A 764-nucleotide genomic window follows, 5' to 3' on the forward strand; every position below is an offset into this window, starting at 1 on the left:
CTGAGGATGCATACCTATTTCTAAGGGAATTTGAAGAGGTATGTGTTCTAATTAAGATCCAACAGCTTTCTGATGATGCTGTTAAGCTTAGGTGTATCACTTTTGCATTGAAAGACCAAGCTAAGAAGTGGTTGTATGGATTACCCACAAATTCCATAACCTCATGGGAACAGTTCACAGTTGTCTTCCTTAAGAAGTTTTTCCCAACTCACAAGACCAATAAGCTTAGAAGTGATATCCTTCAGTTTAGGCAAAAGCCTAGTGAGTCATTTTCCAAGCTTATGGAGAGATTCAAGGATCTACTCCAAGAATGCCCTCACCATGGCCTAGACCTATGACATTTATGTCAAATAATTTATGAGGGTATTGATTACCCAACTAAACAAATGATAGAGTCCATGTGCCCTGAGGGATTCACATCCTTTACAGATGAAGGAAAGGTATGGGAATTTTTACTTGACTTAGCTGACAAAACCCGTGAGTGGAATCAACCCAAGAGAGTGAAAGAACCATAGGAGGAAAAGGATATTTTGTGGATGGGATAGTAGCCAAGGAAGCCCATTTGGATAGCCTAATCAAGAGGATTGAAGCTATTGTTCCTAGAGAGCCATCATCAGTCAATTTGGTTAAGATTTGTGCTTGGTGCCAGTCCCCTGGACATGTCATAGAAGAATGCCCTAACACCTCTGGGGGCACTTCTAATGATAGTGTTAATGCCTTATACCAGAATAATCCATATAGTAACACATACAATCCAGGATGGA

General features: G+C 40.3%; 1 non-coding gene across 1 annotated transcript; it reads right to left on the reverse strand.

The window, feature by feature from the left end:
- Nucleotides 1-221: 221 nt before the first annotated feature.
- LOC122070400 lies at nt 222-328 on the reverse strand. Its single transcript, XR_006137770.1, has one exon. It is a non-coding gene; the product is annotated as a small nucleolar RNA R71 (small nucleolar RNA).
- Nucleotides 329-764: the final 436 nt, after the last annotated feature.

The sequence above is a fragment of the Macadamia integrifolia genome, unplaced genomic scaffold (genome assembly GCF_013358625.1).
Source record: "Macadamia integrifolia cultivar HAES 741 unplaced genomic scaffold, SCU_Mint_v3 scaffold904, whole genome shotgun sequence".
NCBI classification, from domain to species: domain Eukaryota; kingdom Viridiplantae; phylum Streptophyta; class Magnoliopsida; order Proteales; family Proteaceae; genus Macadamia; species Macadamia integrifolia.